We start from the raw sequence: 25238 nt of genomic DNA, 5'->3' as shown, positions 1-25238 counted from the left end.
CTGCTACGTCGATTTGACATTACTGAGAACAGAGTGGACCAATGCTATCATCTCCTATTTCTTAACAGACTCTATAATTGATTGGTAATGAAATGAAGGATTTTTGTAGTACAACGTCTGTAAATTGAATAAAAAGTGATTTGTTCAATCTGTTTCTCATTATTTGATTTTAAGAGCTAATTAATTAATGTTTTAATTTAACGGTTTGATTGTTTTCCAGATAATATGACTGGCAATATATTTTTAAGTTTAAACCATTAAAAGATACAGTAGGCCTAACAAAATGTTTTATGGGCTTTACAAATAAATACTACATAATCCCTACAAAGCTCTCATCTTAGGCAGTAGTCAGTAAACCACGCTGACCTGTCAGCCTCGACAAGTACCTAGGTTCCCAATGGGGATTTATAACAGGCCTACCTTGAGGAGATTTTACCCCCTGCCTGTTGCCTGAGTGCATTAATCCACCCTAGGAAACCAGTAAAATACAATGTACTGTAAAACTGGGTCTTGAGTGTGAAGATTCTTGCCTAATTACAAATATATAACATCATAACATTTAATGAAAAGAGGGGGTGGTGTTGGTACTTAAGAGTAAAATTATGAACCTAGGTCAATACTTTACATTAAAATTGTGACTCTGTACGACATTTTTACTGGGTCAATCTTCTACCCTGTTATTGGCATATAAATCCATAAGCTCTTGAGTTAAGCTATGAGCGATCCATTTCACAATAAACCACACAACAGCATTTCTTTCCCAGCAAAGTGACAGCATTCTACTTTAACTACATAGCTTTCTATTGTTCCATTGAGCTCAAGAAGAGGAAATTGGTTTAGTTTAAAAATATCAGGCAAAATCTTTTTGATAGTATGAACTAATTGACATAAAGGAATTAATCTCACAATTGACAATAAATAAGTATGATATATGGTTTGTCATGGCTTATTGATCTGGGACAGTGCATTCCGCATGTGTTGAATGACATCAAAAGACGGGATTACGCTATCATAAGGTATTCTTTATAGAATGAGATACAGGATCAGTGACCCAAGGTCAGATGAGTATCCTAGCAAAGCTGTAGATCACCTGTTGTTGTTTGAAATCAGTACACGTCTCAAAATTCCAGACAAAAATCACAAAAGCTTCCGCAGAAAAATATAAAAATTTAAAATTTATTCAATAATATAAAAACTGAAATAGATAAATAATAATTAATTAGTAAAAAAACACACTAATAAATAAAATATGAAATGACAAATGTTTGTCATTTGGGGGATAGAGCCTCTATATTGCTCTTCAGAAAAATGGTAATGCACTCATTTTATCTAGGCCCAGTAGTCACTATGACTGGGGTGGGCATAAACATCGGTTGGAGGGCCAAAGTCAATTTTTGATTTAACACCGAGGACTGCACCCAAACTTCGATGTTAACAGTGTGCTCCCAAAAAACCTTCCTGCACTGCTTTTATACCACTTTATTCTCAGTTTTAACGTTACTTTTTACAGATGATCGGTGTCAGTGATAAGGTATCTTTTAGTGAAAAATGTTTAGCTTGCTGCACATATAGGGGTTTTAATTCATTTTCGCGGGCCATAAAAAATTACTGTCAGGCCACACTTTGCCCACCTGGGTAACCATTGGAAACATTTGCCTACAGTTGTATATTTTTTAAATGTAGAACTCACTTTATAAAATTCATAATAAAGAAAATATATCATGTAGCCCTCTATGCATGAAACAAAGAATTAATTAATTGGTAGAACCTGATAAATTACTTTTCACGCTGTAACTTTTAAAATAAATGGAATGTGGGATGAGAATGAATTAAAAATACATTAAAAAAACGTTAATAATAATGAAATAAATTATATTTATTTATTTTTTTTTATTAATCAAACACAAATAAGTAGTTTTATATGAAACAGATGGCAAGAGTAACTATATCAAAAACCATACACCTGGCTAGCATGATAAGACGTGTGGGAATTGTATTATCAATTAAAATTCTTCATTCTAACTGGATAATTTTTATCAACGAATTCTTTTAATCAAATTATAACTTAATAGCACACAAAAGTATTACTGTTACTGTACAAGTCTCCCTCTAATTAAAGGCCCTCCAATTAAAAACCACCTCCAATTAAAGACCATTTTTCTGTGGTCCCATATTAATAAATGTCCCTTATCTTTATTATTCTAATTGGAGACTAAAGCCGCTGAACACCATGGAAACCCCAGTCCCGAAAGTGGTCTTTAATAAATAATAATAATAATTTTAATTCAATAAAGCACCAATATCACTAAACCGAAGTAAAAATCAAAGGCGCTGAGCATGTTCAGATGTTAAAAAGGTGGGTTTTGAGTTTGGTCTTAAATATAGCAACTGAAGTTGAGTCGGAATTGGAGGGAGACCTATAATTTAATAACCTACACAGAAGAAGTTTTACTTATTATATAGAATAATATTAACTTACTAAAACATAAACAGATTTTAATAACATCCACTAGAATAAGTTCAGCATATCAACATACACAGAACAAGTTCTCCCCTCAAATGGCCAAATAAAAAATAACTGAGTTATTTATAATGATGATGGACGACAGAAATAATTCTTGGCGATAGATTTAGCTCTATAGAGATTCTGCTAACACAAAATATAATGAAACTATATAACAATCATACTGTGCAGGAACTTGCAACTGAGTGCGGTCTGACATACTAATTCCCGAAGTGATAAATCGTATCGGAAGGCATTCATTTCAAGTACTGCATCTGCATTGCATCAAGCAATTTAAAATAGTGTATTATGAACTGACACCCAGATAAATCTTACTCAGAACCCCACTGGCTCTAGATAACCCTTATTCTACTCCGAGTCCTAAGCCTATGGGAAATTTGATTAAACCGAGTGACATGACACAAGCGAAGGCAATTCTAAGCTGACCTTGTTTAACATGGATTAATGAAGATCAACTTTGAGAGGCTATTGGGTGATAATCAACAGCAATAGCAATAAATCCCGTTATTTATTTTCTTTTTATGCAGTCCTTCTCCATTGACATTCCCAGATTTTGATCCTCTGGTACTGGTACGGGCATTTATAATGCGCCTCTTCCTTGCGGTTATAAACCGCAGTTCCTTTTCCCTGGTCATTGGGTCCTCATGCTAAGTGTTGCTGCTGGTAATCAGTGCAGGAGCAGGCAACCCCACCAGGTTCCCATTTATACTCCTGGATGGAGAGAAGCAATGCAGATAAGTGTCTTGCTCAAGGACACAAGCGAAATGCACATCGAGGGATTGAAACCCCGACCTCGATGTTGGGAAACCAAACCGTTCCCGCTACGCCAAACCGCTTCCGTATGTTGTAGGGTGGGGTAACAACATCCTTGATATCTGTGTCAGCCATGAACCATATGGTATTCACAGCAGTTGAAAGCAGCACATACTTGGTATCAGAGCCAGTAATGAATCACACAGTATTCAAAAGAATTGGAAATGGCAGAATGAAGTGGCAGCATGTTTGGTAGCAGAACAGTATTCCCAAGATAAATCACATAGCCGTGATCTGGAAGTGAAAGAATAGAAAAGCATAAGTATTACACACATATCCAGTTTTTTCATGACAAAATTCAATCTCAGCCAATAGGATTCATTAATGAGCATAGCTTTCAGGATAAATTACACATAAAATCCACATTGTGAAAGTCAAACAGATTCAAACCTATTCCCTTTGCTGGAAGGAAGCAGAACACATTCATCAGAGCTAGAAAAAAATATAACGAACACAGAGAAAATGGTGTGAAAGTTAGGGTGGGGATAAAGAACACAGATAAAATGATGAGGAAGTTGGGAGGGAGGGGGAAGGGAATGATATTGTTACAGGTTTGTAGTAGCTTTAGTTGCATGATGACATCTTACTCTGAAACCAGTTAGAGAGGTGGCTTACAGTGAAGTAATTGCCTATTTACTAACATACTGTACAATGAGGAAAACCTGAAATAAAACACAGACCAACAACAAAAACAGGTAGTAAATAATTTTTACAGCGATTGAGCCTGGGGGTGAACCATACTTAACCTAACCTCTGTCAGAAATTCTGATTTAAGTACGAGAAGCACTAGCAGGTCAGACTCCACATTTGCTATGTACATTATGAGCATCATAAGGTGATTGACTGGTGTATGTGATTGATTGGTTGATTTTAATTTGATTGATTGCTTGGTTTGATTGGTTGATTGATTGAATAACTAATTTATTGATTAGTTGATTGACTGTTGATTGATTGATTGACTAACAGACTAACTGATTGTACAATGTTCATCAATTAGTGTGCTTCCAGTTATTACATACCATTATGTAATGTGGGTAACTGGAGACTGGGCCCCTTAGATTTTAGAACGTATATATAGTGTACCAAACTAGACTTATTTAATATGTTAAAGAAAGATGTCTTAAAAGTAGTACTCGTAGATGGCGAGGGGGTTATGAGAAAGGAGGAAATTAATTGAAATTATTTATTTATTTATTTTTATAAAAGTGGTACTGTAATTGTCAATTTTAATATCAAGGTAGTATGAAAACAAGATTCTATGCAATAACATATAGGGAATAAGTGAGGGAATGGTGATGGATGGGGCTTTGTTTACTCTCTGACCAGGTACAAAACATGTTTTATATGATACTGGTTGCCAAACAAATTTTGATTATTATTATTATTATTAAAAACATGGTTGATGACTAAACAAAAATTTAATATATTAGTAAAATAATGCATCCCCATGTGCTCTTGTTTCTGGTCTTTGTTTTAGTGTATGTTGTAATATTGACGGGCCATTCAAAATAAAAATTGTAAATGAAAAGTAACACTAGTGAATGGTCATAAATAGTTTTATTCTGATCCGCCCTTTGTCTTGTATACTTAAATAAAGATCATTCTTTTCTGGTAAATCCTCTCAAAATTTTAATAAAAATTAATAAATTACGAAATGATAATCACTATTATCTACCAAAACAAGCACTTCAAGCTTGTTGCCAATAACATTGCTTAAGAACCAGTAGGCAGTTCACAGATGTTATAAAACTCTGATCTTACATAACAAAGAGAGGAAGTACTGTATGGTGATGATGATTGCAAAATATGTCTTTAAATAGATCATGAATAAAGCTCAGATCACACTATCAATTTGTATGTGACAAATTTGTGTGATGTGCCCATATATGGGCATGATGATGTCATATTACACCCAAATATGGGCATATCACAGTTTTTGTCACATACAATTTCATAGTGTAGACAAAACTTAAGAAAATATATCACTCAAGCAATTTAAATCATAATTTTCATAGTGTTACTCAACTCAAGTTAAAAAAAAAGTAGTTTTTTGTCCTAATATTTTGAAAAAAAGAGAATGAGCGCACTTTTTTTCTTGTTACTCTGAGATGACAAATAAAGTCAATTTTTACCAAGTGGACACGTTGAAAGCAAACAAAAGAAGCGCTAGATGCGATTCATACCATATGTATGGTCAAGAGAGGAATTTTACAGATTTTCATACATTTTGTAAAATAAAGAAAATAAAAAAAATAATACAAATTTTATGAGGCAGAGAAAATGGATGACTGAAGGGACAAGAAACTAGTATTTTTTTCTATTTGGCCTCACATATAATGATTGTGGGTGGTTGGGCGGTTCACCGCATTTCCGATTGCGTGCTTCGGCCGCCTTCATGAGAAATACTTCTGAAGAAGGTTGAGGTGTGTTGTTTGGAGCGTCGGGAAGTTCTCAGTTATTCATTGGGTCTTTGTTTGAGTTGCCTACATGGTGTCTCGCAAGAATTCATTTAATGTTAATTATTTTATTTTGTTTTCATAACATTTCTTTTGTTTATTATAATACTTATGTTCAGTGTGTTTGCCTAGTTTTTACAATTCAGTTTCATGCTCAACTTGTTTTAACACTTTATGTACCTAATCTCTGTACCTATAATTAAATAATTAGCACATTCACTTATTATCACCATGCTCCATTAGTTAGCTTAATGTAGAGCTTAACTAATTTACTTATATCCCAATACTCAACACAATGTCCCTGCTCATTCAGCGGGATGACCAGTAGCAAAGTGGACACAGCAAATCAGTGCCACATCTCAAGGGAACACGCATCAAACAAAAAAACAAAAATTCACTTTCAAATTTAAATTTCCATCAAAGGCTTGTGTAACGCCGTAGACGCCAAGGGCAAAGGATTGTCCTGAATTGCAAATTAAAGATAATTTTCGTAGTCGACTGACATAAAGAAAACAACAAACTATATTCCGTACAGATTAAGGAATTTTAATGAAGGTTCAAAATGACTAACTTATGCACTGTCCATGGGGATTGGAGAATCCTGTTTAAAAAGGGGTCATTTTGACATTTGACCTAGAAACCAGAGTTGACATCAGCCAGGGTTGGCATGCAGTCTTGCGGCATTTCCACATTTAAACTTTCCTTGTTCATTTTAATTCCTGGAATTATTATCAGGAGAGTATATTTATATATATATTAATTACCTTTTAGTTTATCTTTTGTTCTATATATTGGCCATTGGCAGTATTAATACATATCAAACCCAGCATGTCCTATATTTTACCTATTAATAGGAAAATTGATTATATAATTACAAGTTTAGGTGTGTATATTTTTCTTGTTTTGGTGAGACTTTCTTTATTCCTTATTAAGGCCAACTCAGACAGCGTCGTACGGCGCAGTCCAATGCGATTTGTTGTCGCGTCGGGTCTGTGTGAGTTAAACACAGACGCGATGGTGTGCGTCGGGAGCAGTCGCGTAGTAGAATATTAAACATGTTTAATATTTCTCACGACGGCCTAAGACTGTCCCCGAAGATAAATCGGGTCAGGCCTCGTCGGCCGAAGCTGCCTGAGTGGCCTTTACGCGTACTTATTTTCTTTAAAGATTATCGGAGGGCTGGAATAAAATAAAATTAAAATTTTGTTTCCTTATTTAGCAAATAGTTTTGACAAAATCATCCAGACGGAGGAGAAAATAAAAATAAAATTGTATTGGTAAATGTAAAATAGGATGGTTAAATGCTTCAAATTGATATAATTAGCAAGAAATATACATATCTTATCTTTGGAGATTTCAAGACAACGGAGGGCGTAATAAAATTTTTTTTGAAATAAAATTTGTCTGAAATTTCCACGTTTTTGTGCTAATTGGCCAAAAATAAAATTTTATTTTTATTCGAAATCATCAATATCAGTTTTATGGGACAAATATTAGCGAAAATGTGGATGAGGATTTCATATCAAGTTTAGTATGTACTGTACAATGGTTTTCTTTTTTTTTTTAAATCTCACTTAATTTTAGTTTTAAGGCAAATCTGCATTATCTTGCATCTCTGTGATTGATAAAAGCTTACTTAAGCTCTGTCCCCACTATCAAATTCTATGTGAATTCTATGTGACATATAAATGTGATATGCCCATATTTGGGTATACTACGGTATGACATCATTAAGTCCATATATGGACACATCACAATGATTTGCCGAACGGGTGCGAGGATTTCATACCAAATTTTTAGTACGGTTTTTTATATCTCACTTTATGAGAGTTTTTTGTCACATCATTTCTGCATTGTCTTGCACTCTGGGATAAATTAATATATGAATGCTTAGGCCTTATTTAAAATGAATGAAATGAAACAAAATTTAGAGTTATAAATAAGAAACTGAACTAACTAAATCCTTTCCAAGCCACTGGGGCACATAGGGCTGGAGCTTATCCCCAGTTTCTGTAGTGTGAAGCGGATGAGAGTTGTACTCCCCCTGGACGGGACACTATTCCGTCGCAGGTTAGTCCTAGCAGATTGCTGGTACCCATTGATACAGCTGGGTGGACTGAAGCAATGTAGCTAAAATGCCTTGCTTAAGGACACAAGCGAATTCGCACAGACTCGAAACCCAAACCTTACGATAGAAAGCCCAACCCTCAACCACTGCGCCAAACTGCCGCTACATAATAATAAATAAGAAAACTTGGTAATATTTACGAAAAACCCCATTTTAAATCACAATAAATCTAAAAAAACACACACTGGAAATTAACACTTGAATTCTATATTTCCTGGTATTAAAGTAAGATTCTAAGGTATAGACACTAAGCTGAACATTCACTACTATGGTAATGTGATATGTAACTTGCATTATGTATCTAACAGGTTAAAAATCACCTTACTTGGTAAGTTATCCCCCTCCCCACCTAAACATTGTGTCCCTCACTTCATCTTTGCGCTCTCCCATCAACCGCACCCCCCCCCCCCCCCATTTCAAGATGCCTAGATACGCCACTGGTAACTTGTTGGTTACAATTGCCACTGGTTTCTATATAAGCCCACTGTTCTGGGAAATGCCCAGGACTTGTCCCAGGGTACGATTTTGATTCTGGTACTTCAGCTAACTTTTTAAAACTCGTTCTGAAAGCAATAAATGACTCGTGTTAAATTGGGCATGTGTTGAAAAACAGCTATTGATAGGTAATCTATAAATGATAGGCCAATGCTGTCAGTTTGAAAAATGATAATCTTATTGTTTATGACAAGGAGATGAAGAGGCACTACAACGAGGGACTAAAAATCACAAATTCAATACAGGGGGGAAAATGCCAATAATATACAGGCTAAAGGCTTTAGGAGGATTTTATCATTTTTCCATAATTATGACATCATTTGATTGGATTTGTGAAATTATTATTTTATCATATACACAATAAATCATTATCAAATCGTGCTAGTGTGAAAACTTCTTATTTCTTTTATTTTCTTTATGAACAATTACTTTTCAGCTTTTTATCATTGATCAGTATCGTCATAGTGTGAGCAGGCCTTTAATCAACAGCTAATCTTAGTAATTAAATTATTGTGTCCTGGATTTTGAGTACAGTTACTAATATAAATGTCAAGCCTTCCTTTGTTTCAGAATAGATAAAAATGGGTTAAAAGTTAATAATAGCAAATTTCAGGGCAAAACTGACCATCCGTCCATTTCCTTCTCCATTGTTCCGACACACAACAACAAACTTTCTTTCTTATTTTTTACAATTATATTAAGCGTATTTTACTTAAATCTGTATCAAATTAACCTACAAGTCAATATATGAATAACACATATGTATTGTTTCTAATACACTTTTATCCAGTCACATCTGTCCTCTATCTACCATTCTTAATTATTATTATACGGTATCATATATACACACACACATATTATATATATATATTTACTAGTTAGAGCAATAAAGTGTATCTTATCTTTTATATATATATATATATATATATATAAGAGACAGTCATTATATAGTCCTAAGTGCATGATCATCATCACTATTATAATCATCATCATTATCCATTACTAATCATACTAAGTTTGTCATCGTCATCATCATCACTTATTCTAATTTTCACAAACAGTATTACTAACCAACAACACAGAGTATATTATCATTATCACCATCATCCTAAATCTGTTGACCCCTTTATTATCATCATCCTCATCATTATCATCATCATCAACATCCCATCACCATCCTCATCACCATTACCATTGTATGTGTTACAACAATTTCTACATCAACAGCAATTAAACAGATTTAGTGCAAACAAACCTGACTACTTCTTAAATACTTACTGACGGAATCCAAGATAGATAATTAACTACATGTGTTGATAAGATAATTTTTTCTATACACTACAACATCAAAATTGCAAAACTATTATACTCAAGACTAAAAAAGCTTCCTATAAAGAAGATATTAGAACATAACAATAACGGCAGGAAATGAACGCATTTAGACTGGACCGCTTTTTAGCATGAACTCTTAACACGAAGCAAGGGATTCTTAGCAAGAAAGGAAAGAACCAACAAACTCAAGTGCACATCCTTACCAGGTAATTGTAAGCGGATCAACCATGCATGATAATTCAATTAAACTATTCAATCAATTAAAAACGGATTATGAATTCACAATGATCCACTCCGAACTAAGACCGATATCCTAAAAATTTCTTGACCTCAGTCAATTGTGGTTCAACTTTACAAGAATGTTGATTGGTAGTTATCTTTCACCGACGACCGTTAGACTTTGAGGTTTGGTGAAAATCTCTCCTAAACAAAAACACTTTTACTGTTTTTGTTATTGAAATTCTTTGCTGGAATGATCTGACAGTGGTTAAAATATATAATTGCCGACAGCCATTTTGTGGTACCCCATCAAAAGCGAAATTCCTGCAAATTGTACATTGTTTAAAAATAATTATTAATTCATTCATCTTCATATAATAGGTGACAAAGGGACAGATTTGGATTGTAAGTATGAACATAAAAAGTGTTTATTACAGGATACCCAAACGTACATCGAAATACATAGGCATAATTGGGGGATTAAAATATATGTTTTTAAAATACATGATGGGGAAAAATACACAAAAAAGAATATCAAATAAAATACACAAAATTGGACAAAATTACACTTGGAAAATTGACTGCGGTGGTTGGCGTAGGCGTAGTGGCATCGCTTCACTTGCGTAACAGGTCTAAATTGCTTATGTGTAATTCGAGCTTTAGAAATTGGGTGCATTCATACAATTTTCCTGGCAATTATGGAATTTTGATTGCTTTACCAGGTGAGGAAGATAAAAGAAAGGTAATGAAGATTATCATATAATTTCCTATTACAAGTTATATGAAAAAAAATCAATTGTAACTGTAGCAAAAAATCAATTGTAACTATAGTAATAAAATTGACAGGCTATTAATAGTGAGAGCAAAATGAGGACATTGGGAGTTCAACAACCCCTAAACTCAGGTGAAAAAAAGGTAGCACACCTTGATTCAAATCCCAAACCCCAAAGAACCCTTAGATATGCCCGTCACAGGTGACTTCCCCAAAACACATTTCATTCTGCCAACGTATTATGACCTATCTGGCAGTCATTGTTAGGACACTCGACTCTTTTGTCCCGTTCGGTATCGAGCAATGATGAACAAGCCGATCCTGTTTGTCTGATCCGTGTCCGTCGATTTCATAATCCAACATGGTTTTATGGCATACATTGCACGATGGCGGCTACTTCAATACATATTTTCAAAGGCCAAGGAGCTTAATATTCTATCAGACCACAAAAAATATTACCACTTGTAAAATGTTCAAAAGTCTAGATCAATATTTATGATATTAATAATACAGGTGATTTTTAATAATAATCATAATAACACAAAACAATAACAATAATATGATTCAAAGCTATAATTATAATACCAGTATGCATAAGAACAATAACAATGGTGATGATGATGATGGTGATAATGATGATGATGGTGATAATGATGATGATGGTGATAATGATGATGAAGGTGGTGATAATGATGATGAAGGTGGTGATAATGATGATGAGCGGCAGTGGTGACAACAACGATGAAGATGAAGACCACTGCAACAGTTTTTGGCAAAAAGTTATACAAGGTTATTCTAGTCTGGTTTAATGTCGTATTACTTTATTGTTATTGCATTTTAAAAACTTGTTTATTTTTAGGTGTTGTTTTTTGTCATTGCTAGTTCATGCCCTTGTAATACTTCCCTGCAAATCTCTCAGAAAAAGTTAATAGTAAACTTATTATGCGATAATTCATCAAATTTAGTGAGAAATTAGTAGTGAGAAAACAATCCTGGACCAAATGTGATGCGGGCATCTGTATTTTCAGAGTAATAAATCCTGCTCCAGATCTAGAAAACAGGATTTGAGCCAAGGAACATGGTATAAAAGTCAAGCACCTTGTTAGAATAGGATACTGGACCTAGTAATGTTTCAAAAAGAGTAGACAAATAGGCCTACAGGTAGGCAAGTCATGTCATCTTAAATCACTGCATTTTCCAAAATGTAACCTTTGGTGTATAATACACACCCGAAGGACTTAAGTAATAATGTTGATTATAGAGAGAGGTGGGTACAAGGACAGAAGATGATTTATATATTGCAATACCTGTGAACAATCTGATCCCAAAAATGTGTTGCGAGGTTGAAATTCCCTAGTTATTAAACCAAGGTCCTATAAGCCCTTTGGGTCCCTCAGTGATCAACGCTGGATAAATTTCAAAAGTAAAAAAACAATCATCTCCCGCCTACACCCGACCTCAAATATAAATGTTTTGATTTTATGACTGTGATATTGTAGCTAGAGATAAATAATTGTTATTAATTATAATACATTAAATAGATTAATACTTGTTGTTTAAATCCAAGCTTACAGACTAATCATCCCTGGCTTTGGTTAAATCTGTCATCTCCTGATGTGTGCAAATAACATTAAATTGAATGTATTGCACACATACCTAACTTTTTGAACCTTAATACAATTCATCTTTTCATAACATTGTGTGAAATCTGGTTAAAAATAGAACTTTTTTGAAAGTATGTCAAAAGTTACAGAACATGAAAACTAATTTTTACACTGTGTTACTTGGTTTTATTTGCATTCTTCAACATTATGTTTTATATATTATTTGAAATAAATACAATAGTTTAATCTAGAATATATCATGATTGGTAAAAGATATACATTTTACCTTAGTTTAAAATATAACAATCTAAAAAAAATATGTGAATCGGAAGAACTATGAAAATAAAACACTTATAAGGCCCAATATAAAAAATATTAGTTTATCACTCTCGCCCGCATGGCTTCTATGGTATTGAAACAAAATTTGGATTTTCTATTTACTTTTGTATTTATTTATTTGTTTTTATATTTTTTTTAGTAAATTGTTAGCAGATAATGATAGTATTATCTCAAATCATGTATTTGAATTTGAATATCAAAGCACCAGCAAACAACCCAAGGGTGATATTTGGCTTTAGCAAAATAAAAAAAAATTTAAAAAAAAGCCTCCCTCCCTTCCTTACCACTTTCCCAGTTTAGACAAAGTAATAAATTTTTTTTTTCTTTTTATAGGGAATTATATATTATTTGAAATAAATACATTACTTTAATCTAGAACACCAACATGATTGGTAAAAGATATAAAAATGTTTAAAAATGACAGAAAAAAAAAACCATAATTGGAAGAACTGAGAAAACAAAACACTTATATAATATATGGTGATACCTGTTGATGCTATTTTGATAATTAAATTAATAGAAAGGCCAAGGTAAGGGTACAACACAACAAAGGTTTCAACTTAGCTTTTCACTTTTTACTTCAGGAATTCATAAAAGTCAAAATATTCTCACACACTTCAAAATAATATCTGACCAATTTTTCACACGCCTGATCTTAACTCCGGGTTGCATTAAGCTAATGTACTTGTAAAAAAAAGGGTCAATATATGGATTGCTTTCTAAGGAAGTCATTCTCTTTGTGTTGAAAATTAACACCCTGTTTGGATTTCCTTTTTTTCATAAACATATACTGGAAAATTTGACCGAACAAAAAAAATCGTCCATAATACAAACAGCCTATATAAAGTTTTATCCACACGATCACATTTAATGTGACAAAATGTGTGTGATGTGCCCATATATGTGTATGATGGTGTTATATTACACCCAAATATGGCATATAACATTTGTCACATAGTGTAAACAGAGCTTAACTTTCTACTTCAGTCAAACTACAGTCATGCGGTACAAAATTGCCAAGGTAGAACCTAGTTGTTTTTACCAAGTAGAAAAGTTGGTTAAATTTTGCTTAGCATGAGGTACTGCTCCACCAATCACTGACACCTTCACAGACTGTATTTGCGATTAGTTTGAAACAGACTCAACCACAATACCAATCTTGGATATATGTTTTTAAATATTAATCATGCCCACAGAATAATTGATAATATAAACACTTCTCCTCTTTTAAAGGATAATTTTCTCATGATATTTGATCTTTACATCAATAATACCAGAAGTAGTAGACAGTTTAAGTTTGTTGTCCCTAAAGGCTACTGAGGTGTAAAAGTTTACATTAATATTATTTTCGGAATCTGGGAGTGGAATGCCCTTCCAAGCTCACTTAAAGCTGAAGTAATATTTAATAGGGGTTCATTTTTTGGGTTTAATATAGTTAGGCTTTTTATTTTTTATTTATTCAGGTATAAATAAAAGAAAATATACAAATGGCAGCCAAAGGCTGAAATGAATGTATTTACAAAAATAGAATATAATAAAAAATGCAAGAATATTAAAAATATAATATAAAAAATTGCAACAAGAATGGACTGTTTCGATATCATCTCTTTTTCTGGCTATATTTTACTGTACTCTTATATTAATATTTTTTATTCGCTTTTCTGATTTTAAAATGGATTTTCATTTTGTTTGGAATTAAGCTGGTATAGTATTATAGTATTAAATATACTTAATAGGTTGTCCATAAATTTGTGTTCCATATATTTATCAAAGTAATGGATAACAAATAAAGCCACTCAATCAAATTCAATTTTAGTGAGGCAATTCCAAGTCTGGTTCAATTCTGCCTCTTGGTGGCTCACTTCAATAATTCCTAAAATGTTCACAGTGGGTTTTATAGCAAAAAAGAAAATGAGTCTCAAGTAATATTTTTTAATTTATTTTTTCTGAATAGTAAAGGCATACTTAAATAATATTTAGCTGATGTAAACAATCAAATCAATTAATATATTCCTTGTCTTCTCAAATTAATGGTCTCTCATAAACATTTATCTATATTTTCTTTATAGTTTTGAAAAGTAGTTAAAATGTTTTTAATTAGTTAAAACAGTATAGGAGATTATGTATTACTTTATCATCATGATTCTGAACACTGTCATCATCATCGTCATAGCTACTGTAGGAGCACCATATAAGGCAGGTTGCGACTTAAAGGCAACTCAGCGAGCAGTTAGTGGCACTAAGCAAGCCAAACCATCAGTCAACGAACCGTAACTGTCACTGTATGTATGTTAAATTCATGTTCACGTTACTGATTCTGAATATGAACAGTGTAAATGAAGTGAAAGAAATGTCATTTTATGGCCTATGAATGAGTATAAAGAATACAGGTATCAAAACCAGGACATGTCATGCAAATTTCAGATATGCTGGGCAATTGCTGCGCAAATCTTGTACATGTATGATATGGGTAAATTTCTAGGCTACTTATTCAGTAAGAAACGTTTTTATTATAATCTTTTTTATGGTTAGTTCTCCATCAATCATAGCATTAGACTCCATAATTCATCAGATTCTCAATCAATTCAACCATCAATTCATTCATTCATTAATGATTTCAAATACAGAAGATAATCCGTGAATAAATAGCTGTGTCCTACTTCTTTTCATAAAACACCAAAAACAGAAAAGATTTAAACTTAAACAAAAAAACTTGATGTTGGATACTTTTCAGCAGTTCTATCAATCATTGAGAGTTTAACTTTAACCTGAAATGCGGTGATTTAAGTTCTGATTTGCTGTCATTTCTGTACTATAAATGGTTATTAGTAAAGGCCATAAATTAAAGGTATTTGTTGAGGTTTTTGTATAGTTCACTGCTGAATGGACAATAAAAATGCTAACAGATCTTAAATTTCGTTGATCTTTGTTTTTTTTTTGTATTTTTTTATTGTTTTTTTTCTTTAAACTCAGTTGTCGTACAACTTAAAATGGTGTAGGCTTTTAACCCAAGTCACATCCAGGGCACTGGCCTATGTTGTAGCGTGGGATATCAACCTAATACCAAGTACATCCAGGGGCCAGCCTACTTGGCATGGAGTTTTAACCACCACACTGCAGATTGTCTTCAAGTGTAATGCTATGCTGTACAAGTTTACAGATGTAATGGTGTGTCGCATTGCTACAGATGTAGTGCTACACCACGTAAGTGGTATCTTCATAAAGATGAATCTGAATCTACCTACAGATGTCCTAGTAGTGCTCTGCCACAATGCTACAGATATAATGCTGTTCTACAAAAGTCGTTACAGTCGCTACGCTAACAAACAAACCTCTAATTCTGGAGTCCTTAAGAGGTCAGTTTTACCCACCAAAACCAGGAAAAATGCTGCACTTCTTGCTACTTGTAATGCTATGCTACACAGGTTCGCTACATATGTAATGCTATACTACATGTCTAGAGATATAAAATGCGAAGTCATTTTTAATTCATTCTTATAAGAGATATTCTACATAACACCTTCCAATAAGTGGCTTATTCAAACAAGACTTTACTTCTTCCTTTTCCTGTTAATGATGACAAGTAAACCTCATCCGGAGATTTTTCAAGGAACCATGAACCACATTAAGGCAAGGAGGAAATCTTTTCCAACAACATAAATAATGGTACCAGAATACAACGGAACTGTTGGGATTATGTAATTGATTCATTATAGTGTAATATCCTATCTTACATCCTGATACCATATAAGTCCCTAAATGTGTAGATGAGAAAATGCATTACTGATTAAAGGATGACATTAATTAAAACTTTATATCTACCGTAAATGCTCCAATAAGTGCTGCACCAATCCTGATTTTTTTTTTGCTAGGCGCCGTGGTGCTCAATTGAGATTATGTATTACCCTGCATGTAATGAGACACTTTGAGTAACAGGGTTGTACTGTATATACAATGTATAGAGTGTTAAAATGAATAAATAACAGAACGAAGACACAAGCATTACGATTGACATAGGGCTACTGAACTACAGGACTATGAGAGACAGAACATGGGAACAGTCATGGAAAGTGCCACGCCAATATTTTTTTTAAATAAGCGCAGCTCCCGAATAAGCGCTGTACTGAAGCCTCCAAAAATGTTATAAGCCCAGCGGTGCTTATTCAAGCAATTATGGTACTCATTTTTAAATGTAGACCAAGCCAGGCTCCTGGAAGGAAGAGGAATGCTTAATAACTTGTACAACTGATATTTCTAAGGCAAAAGAATGTTTGACAAACACCTTGGGAATGGTTAAGGAGATACAACTTCTTTTAATATTAAAAACTTAGGAAAAAAGGAGTAAAACTTATGGTTACACCCCTTTCCCCAACAAGCTTAAAAACATTCAAAATCTGTATCGAATATAAAGTTCCCAGGTTTTTCGTCAAACCCCCTTTTTGTGACTTTGAAAAATCAGTTCTACAACATATCAAAAATTGTTTTTCCTCTGTAGCCAGACTTCAAATAAATTAATGCTTTACCTCAAAGATAAATATACTGTATACTTTCAAGACTAACATGATCCTGTTATTCAATGCAAGCAGCTCAGTTTCTGGCCGTGGATTAAAAACAGCCAGTCAGTAATTTAAAGAAATAATCATCATTTCGGACCCTTGATGTTATCTAAGCTAGGTCTCTACAATGAGGCATGGGAAAAGAGAGCTTAATCATTACTGACCGTTAGTTCTCCATAAGTCTCTTTATAGGCTCGGAGTTGGGTTTTGAGAAGAAATCTGGATGTAGAGCTAGAATTGAACCCAGGACCTTGGCAATAGAAGATGATGACTAACCACCGAACCAGTACAATTCAAAATCATTATGATTGGTATCACCAGGTGTCACATAATACTAACAGATTTTTCCTATTCAAGCAAACATAAATTACTGTTAATGGAGGTGTTAACTTGTCTAGAACTTCACAACAGTGGCTAATTGTTCATGTTCTAAGCTCAAATACAACACCTCACTGAAACCCCTCCTAGGAGGGCATGCTTGTCAAGTCTGCCCATCAATCCAACCACCTAACATTTAAGTTCGCCTCCCTCTGGACCAATAGAAAAACAGCAAATGATATTGCTTCGGTTGTTGAACCAGTTTTTAACACAATTATTATAGCCACTCTAGCAAATTATACAAGAAAAAAACACATAAAAGTGGATTCACAAGGTACTTTGCAGGTAAATTTGGTTTTTAAGTTTGAACTTTGCTACATAACCACACCTGTAGTCTCATTTGGGACATGATCAAGAATGCGAAAGATATTTAAGAAGAATTAAAAGTAGATGTTTAAAATAAAGCATTTGATTCAACACCCTCGGGATTTGGATATAAAGGATATACAAACATTAACACACAAATAAGAAAAAAACCCCCCCAAAGATGTGTATAAGAGACAGGGTGATGTATTGTGGTCTTTACATTATCAATCTTTTATATCACTGTATAGTTCCTGTCTCTTATACACATCTAGATGTGTACCGTGAAACAGTAGATTGTTGTTGTGTTGAAATCCCTGCGCATGCGCAGATCCATCCATGTTACATCTCGGAAGCTTTACCAGCCTCAGCGAGGCTGGTAAAGATTACCGAGACGTTCCGAGATTTTAAAAGGATATTACACGGAGGTACTTTCACACGTGCCGTAAAATGTTACTTTTGGTTACATTTTGTTACATTTGGTAAGATTTTTGTACGTGTGAATCGGGTATTAGAAGAGATATTCTACACAACACTTTCCAATAAGTGGCTTATTCAAACAAGACTTTACTTCTTCCTTTTCCTGTTTAAATGATGACAAGTAAACCTCATCCGGAGATTTTTCAAGGAACCACGAACCACATTAAGGCAAGGAGGAAATCTTTTCCAACAACATGAATAATGGTACCAGAATACAACGGAACTGTTGGGATTATGTAATTGATTCATTATAGTGTAATATCCTATCTTGCATCCTGATACCATATAAGTTCCTAAATGGGTAGATGAGAAAATGCATTACTGATTAAAGGATGACATTAATTAAAACTTTATATCTACCGTAAATGCTCCAATAAGTGCTGCACCAATCCTGATTTTTTTTTGCTAGGCGCTGCGGTGCTCAATTGAGATTATGTATTACCCTGCATGTAATGAGACACTTTGAGTAACAGGGTTGTACTGTATATACAATGGATAGAGTGTTAAAATGAATAAATAACAGAACGAAGACACAAGCATTACGATTGGCTACTGAACTACAGGACTATGAGAGATAGAACATGGGAACAGGCATGGAAAGTGCCACGCCAATATTTTTTTTAATAGCGCAGCTCCCGAATAAGCGCCGTACTGAAGCCTCCAAAAATGTTATAAGCCCGGCGGTGCTTATTCAAGCAATTACGGTACTCATTTTTAAATGTAGACCAAGCCAGGCTCCTGGAAGGAAGAGGAATGCTTAATAACTTGTACAACTAATATTTCTAAGGCAAAAGAATGTTTGACAAAAACCTTGGGAATGGTTAAGGAGATACAACTTCTTTTAATATTAAAAACTTAGGAAAAAAAGGAGTAAAACTGATGGTTACACCCCTTTCCCCACAAGCTTAAAAACATTAAAAAATCTGTATCGATATACAGTTCCCAGGTTTCTCGTCAAACCCCCTTTTTCTGACTTTGAAAAATCAGCTACAACGTATCAAAAATTGTTTTTCCTCTGTAGCCAGACTTCAAATAAATTAATGCCTTACCTCAAAGATAAATATACTGTATACTTTCAAGACTAACATGATCCTGTTATTCAATGCAAGCAGCTCAGTTTCTGGCCGTGGATTAAAAACAGCCAGTCAGTAATTTAAAGAAATAGTCATCATTTCGGACCCTTGATGTTATCTAAGCTAGGTCTCTACAATGAGGCATGGGAAAAGAGAGCTTAATCATTACTGACCGTTAGTTCTCCGTAAGTCTCTTTATAGGCTCGGAGTTGGGTTTTGAGAAGAAATCTGGATGTAGAGCTAGAATTGAACCCAGGACCTTGGCAATAGAAGATGATGACTAACCGAACCAGTCCAATTCATAATCATTATGATTGGTATCACCAGGTGTCACATAATACTAACAGATTTTTCCTATTCAAGCAAACATAAATTACTGTTAATGGAGGTGTTAACTTGTCTAGAACTTCACAACAGTGGCTAATTGTTCATGTTCTAAGCTCAAATACAACACCTCACTGAAACCCCTCCTAGGAGGGCATGCTTGTCAAGTCTGCCCATCAATCCAACCACCTAACATTTAAGTTCGCCTCCCTCTGGACCAATAGAAAAACAGCAAATGATATTGCTTCGGTTGTTGAACCAGTTTTTAACACAATTATTATAGCCACTATAGCAAATTATACAAGAAAAAAACACATAAAAGTGGATTCACAAGGTACTTTGCAGGTAAATTTGGTTTTTAAGTTTGAACTTTGCTACATAACCACACCTGTAGTCTCATTTGGGACATGATCAAGAATGCGAAAGAGATTTAAGAAGAATTAAAAGTAGATGTTTAAAATAAAGCATTTGATTCAACACCCTCAGGATTCGGATATAAAGGATATAAAAACATTAACACACAAATATAAAAAGCTGCGGTATAAAAGGCGAGTGGTGGATTCTCTTATAATGAAATGAAAAAAATCAAAGGTGCCGCATTGGTTCCCTGAAGCCTAATTTCTAATAACTGATTCTGATTGCATCGTATTTCATTACATTAATTGGGAAATATATACAGTAGTTCTCAATTCAACCTTCAGTTGAGCCCATTATTCTGATGTATTTGATTCCCTTATTCTAAGTATAAACTATCCAAAAGCATAGAAGTAATCTATAAAGTCAGTCTAATATATATGTTATATATTGTAGTATGGTGGAATAAAACATATATTGTTTCTTTAGTTTTGAAACAATAAAGAAAAATTAAAATATAAGTAAACAACTAAAATCTGTTCTATTTCCATATATATATATATATATATATATATATATATATATATATATCACTCGCCACTGAGGAAGGACTAGTGTTGTCCGAAAGCTCTGGTTCTATTTCTGGCTGTTTACTTACGTTTACTTTTTAGCTGTTGCTTATCATTTTTGTATCTCTACTGAGATCCAGCCATTGTTTCCCACAGCATTGTTGTTTTCCAGTATTTTGTCTTTTAATCTATATATATATATATATATATATATATATATATATATATATATACACATTCATTTATTCTTTCTTTACATTTTCTAGCCTTGTATAAAGAAATATATTATAATTATTTTGTGGAAAACAATAGTGTTTTCCTTCAGTTTCCGTCCTTTTCTTGCAAATTCATTAATATGAAGATAATGTATTGAACTCTATTCTGTTTCATTGCTTTAAATAAAAGATTATTGTATTATACTGTATTGTAGTGCAGTCTATATTAGTTTATTATCACTTTCTAAGGAAAGACATCATGCAACAATTATTCCGGCTTCATTCAGAAATGATTCAGATCAATAGGAAGTTAAATAAATGGGAAAAAAACGTCAATTATTTTGGCAATCATTCAACTAATAAATGGCTAAGACTAAAAATATTAGGCCTACAACAACCAACAGAAATTTTGCGATGAGTCAAGCTCAAAACTTCCTTGCGTGCATTTGATAAATCTTTATTCCAGCTGGATCCTCATGGAATTTGGCAATTAAAACCAGGTTAATCCACAAATACATACATTTTCTTTGGCACCTCAATTGATTATTGAAACTATGAATCTTGTACGAGTTCTGTTCCCGGTCATGTGCATGTCACTCAAAAAAAGCTTATTAAAGTAAAAAAAAAGGGAAATATTTAGTGGGTCAAAACAGAAAAGCAATAATTTAAATTTCCCAATGAAAAAACAGAATCCTATCCAAGTCAAAGTCCAAGACGCAAATGCAAGAAAATTTAGAGTCCAAGTGGGTCAGAGTTAATGGCAAAGTTTCAGAACCCATGAACAAAAATAACAGTTAAACACATCATCGCATTTGATGTGGAGTATGTCAATAAAGCCCTGTCCAGCCAACCAAATATTATTTGACAAAAGCATGTGACATGATGACATCACATCATGACCATATATAGGCACATCATGGCCATATATAGGCACATCATGACCATATATAAGCACATCACTACTTTATATGATCATACAACACTTTTTTGTCAAAGAAAATTTGATATTTATCCAGAGCTTAAAAGTAGAACAATCATTATAATTATTGTTGACTCCACTTAATAATAATATATAATAATATTTTAGTCAAACACAACAAACTTCCAAATTGACTAAAAAAAATGAATTATATACTTTAAAGTTCAATATGTCATGTAGTTGAGTTGTGGGTTACTTACTGTTCTTGTTTCATCAACAACACACAAATCAATGGAATGAAGAAATAAACAAAATAAAATAAAATAATATGATACTTACACTTAACATATGTAATAGACAAAATGAAAAAAGTAGGTACTCATTAAAAATCATGATTTATTCTTATTTATTCTTACGCTAAAAAAAAAAAAATCTACAGCTAAGTAAGAATAACACTTACAGTCCATTGGTTAATTGAGATAACTATTTACAAGTAGTCAGTTGGTTCATGGTTGGTTATAATGAAACAATTGTGATGACGTAAATGAACCATTATCGGGATTTGTAATATTTATTTTAAAATGACTTGTTAATGGACTTTGAGCTATTTTTATACTCTGTGACAGGTATTTCAAATGTTAATGTAATGGTTCTGCAAAAAGTGTAATGACATCAAATCCAAATTGGTAGTATAGAATGTTTTGGTTTTTAACAAATAATATTGATGAAGACGATGATGAAAATGATGATGGTGTCAGTGACGACGATAATGATGATGATAATCATCTGATGACTGAGCGTTTCTCACTCAAAAATCAAAATTACATAACCAGATGTTAATCAAATAATGTCTTAAAAGTCTGCATACCGACTAAAAAAAGCCTGTTATCGTGAAGCTATTTTATGGAAGGGAATTGAGGAACAAAGGCTTAAACATCACAGGAAATGTTATTTTGGAACTCATTTGTAGGTATTTATCTTTTGAAAAACTTTGAGGTCAAAATAAAGGTCGCATTTACGTGTGAGCTCAGAAGTAAGAACAGAAAGGTCCACTGATTAATCTCAGATAAGATAGTATAATACATACTCGACATTATGTCATCATCAGGATGATGACATAATTAATGTTGAAATAGTGAATCCCGACATGATGACGTGGAGTATGTATTATACTATCTTCTCTGAAATAAGTGTCTACACAAGCGCGTATTCCTTATCTTTCTTGTGTACGCAGAAGTAGCACACTTACTCCTGACACTTCTCAGGAGTAAATTGTCTGTAGTAAGGTTGAAGTAACTTAATACAAAGAGCATCTTCACAGCAGGGAGATTACATCTCCCTGTTCACAGGCACTACCCAGGGCTTACAACAAGAAAACTGCTTCTTCAAAGCTTCCTTCTGAATCATCTGAACGTGCCTAATAGTGGGTGATGCTTCAATGTCCCATCAATGAAGTAATTCCCTGGCAAATCTAAATTCTTGGTTTAATAGTCTAATTGTTTAATCTCTTTAATCAATACATTTAAAAGCTTGTCAAAACATGCAAGGTAAAACAAGCAACTTCCTCAGCCTTGGCAGGCTGTAATGTCCTCCGGCAGGCAGGCATGTACCTACTAGCCCCGGGGCAACTGGACAAGTATCCATTTCCTATCTCCTACTGTGAATCTTTGCTTTAATAGTCACATCCGACATTGTTCCCTGGTGTACTTGTTCATTGGACCTTGATCTGACAGTGCTTTGGCCTCATAGCTAAATCCCACTGTATGCTAATCTCTCCCACCAATAATGCGGCTAAACCCATTTAAGACCGGTGCCTCCTACAAATATGTTCCCTTAAGGGGAAATTTCATTTGTAATTTAGTCTAATTCTTGCAATTAAATAAATATATAACACTTTTTGTAAAAAAAAATGTTTAAAAGCAATGCAAATGAAAAAAAAGATAATATAATACAATAATTATTGATATTATGGTAAAAATAATAACAATAACAAAGACAATAAAAATATAAAATAGAAAAAAAAAATGATTTTTTTTTTTTCCCCCCCCCCCTCTTCTGGTTGATGTACAGTAGCAGACGATAGCTTATTGTTCTTGTTTAAGGTGATAGCACTTTCAGTGATGCATACATAACAGAAATGCAAATCAGAAATGCAAATCAAATAAACAGAAATAAAAAATAAAAAAAAATTAGGGTAAGTCTCAACCCTCGTTGTCATGGCGAATTAACACTGGACATAACAAAAATCCATTTTTAGTGTTTTAAAAATAACTACGGTTTTATGCATCCTATAACAACAACTTTATTTTAAAACAGAAAAAAAAACTTGTACCACCATATTGGTGTTTTTCACAAGGTCGTTTTTGCAAGAAGATAAAAATGAAATGAAGAATAGAAATAGCAAGGCATAAATTTTGGTAGAGATAGAAGATTCTTGACAAATACTATATAAGCAGTCATATGAATAACTGAAATGAGAATGAGGATGACTCAATAACTTTTTTTTTTATCATAGAAACAAATAAAAAAAAAAATCTGCTGAGGAACTAAACTCCTAATATGGTATTGGATTTGGCCAATCATATGACTTTATAATCACCTTATTGCAGTCCAATTATAAGGATAATGAGATAAAAGTAAATAAATAAATATATAGCAAAAGCTATATAAAAGATGCATTAAACTATCAGGAATGGTAAGATTCATTGACGTCACAATTATGTCTGATAAAATATTGAAAGTCATTCTGTGTCTTGTTTGATTGGCATTTAAAAGTTGATTTCTGAATAAAAAAAAAAAACAGATGAGAATTTACAAGTACTTCTGGAATAATTGTGTCTAACACTCTTTAAATAGAACAAAAAATGACATACTGAGATGGAATGCAAAGAGACAGTGGTAGATCCAGTTATTCTGACCCTGAATTAAATTAATCCCTTTCAATAAATCTGTTAATCCCATACAGATTAATCGAGCATTGACACTAAGCAAATGTTAGACTAACAAATATTCAAAGGAAAAAGCTAGAAATAACTGTTTAATTGTGTTTTTATTGACCATAAACACCTTTTTAACTAAAAGTATTAAGGAAGATTATTAATTATCAGAAAAGGATAACAAGGAATAAGACAGGAAATCTACATGCTTAATGATAACAATTCTTTTTTTTTTCTTTCGAGCAATATCAACCAAATTGCTAAATTTTATGCTCATCAGACACCAGTTACGTAAGTTATGCTATGGTGAAATAGTAGGGACAGTAAATATAAGAAACTTGGTCAAGATCTAAATTACTTAACCTTTAACCTTAAGGCAACACTTTTTTTATACCTTGTTTCCATGGTTTCATGAACTTATTTAGATCATCATAGGGAGGCGGAAAAAA

The 25238-nt window shown here is 33.3% G+C and overlaps 1 long non-coding RNA gene across 1 annotated transcript in view; it reads right to left on the bottom strand.

Moving 5' to 3' along the window:
• Positions 1–3221: 3221 nt before the first annotated feature.
• Positions 3222–25238, bottom strand: part of LOC117112959 — a 36995-nt gene continuing 14978 nt past the window's right edge. The window contains exon 5 of the long non-coding RNA XR_004446117.1: positions 3222–3571. This is a non-coding gene — a long non-coding RNA (uncharacterized LOC117112959). The remainder of the gene's footprint in view (positions 3572–25238) is intronic.

The sequence above is a fragment of the Anneissia japonica genome, unplaced genomic scaffold, assembly GCF_011630105.1.
Source record: "Anneissia japonica isolate Jap-2015-1 unplaced genomic scaffold, ASM1163010v1 scaffold287774_len439945_cov178, whole genome shotgun sequence".
Lineage (NCBI taxonomy): Eukaryota > Metazoa > Echinodermata > Crinoidea > Comatulida > Comatulidae > Anneissia > Anneissia japonica.
The sequence above is the reverse complement of the archived record's forward strand: the minus strand, read 5'-3'. Positions and strand labels throughout refer to the sequence as shown.